We start from the raw sequence: 382 nt of genomic DNA, 5'->3' as shown, positions 1-382 counted from the left end.
AGAAGAGTGTGGGCTCTAAATGTGCACTACTGACTTTGTTACTTCCTCACTGCATGACCCTGGGCAAGCTATTAAATCTCTCTATGCCTAACGTCCCTTATTTGAAAAATGTGGAGGATGACAGAATCTACTTCATTAAGGGTTGCAGTGAATTAAATGAGATTATAAAAACAAAGCAAGCAGAATTATTCTTGGGCAGATATTCCTCCAGAAATATTAGCTATTATTATTTAAAAATTTTTTTGTGTGTGTTTTAGAACTAGTTTAGTACCAATCTGACCTTAACCGGACTGAGGGATTTTGAAAATGACCAGAAAGTATGAGGTCAGATTTAGTTAGATGAACTAAAGTTCATCTTTTCACGACCACAGCATATTTACTC

At 35.6% G+C, this 382-nt stretch overlaps 1 protein-coding gene across 1 annotated transcript in view; it reads right to left on the bottom strand.

The window, feature by feature from the left end:
- The window catches only part of PYGL (phosphorylase, glycogen, liver), a 43,394-nt gene that overhangs the window by 35,755 nt on the left and 7,257 nt on the right, over positions 1 to 382 (bottom strand). The gene's annotated exons all lie outside the window — the stretch shown is intronic.

Source organism: Propithecus coquereli, unplaced genomic scaffold, assembly GCF_000956105.1.
Source record: "Propithecus coquereli isolate 6110/MARCELLA unplaced genomic scaffold, Pcoq_1.0 Scaffold83, whole genome shotgun sequence".
NCBI classification, from domain to species: domain Eukaryota; kingdom Metazoa; phylum Chordata; class Mammalia; order Primates; family Indriidae; genus Propithecus; species Propithecus coquereli.
The sequence above is the reverse complement of the archived record's forward strand: the minus strand, read 5'-3'. Positions and strand labels throughout refer to the sequence as shown.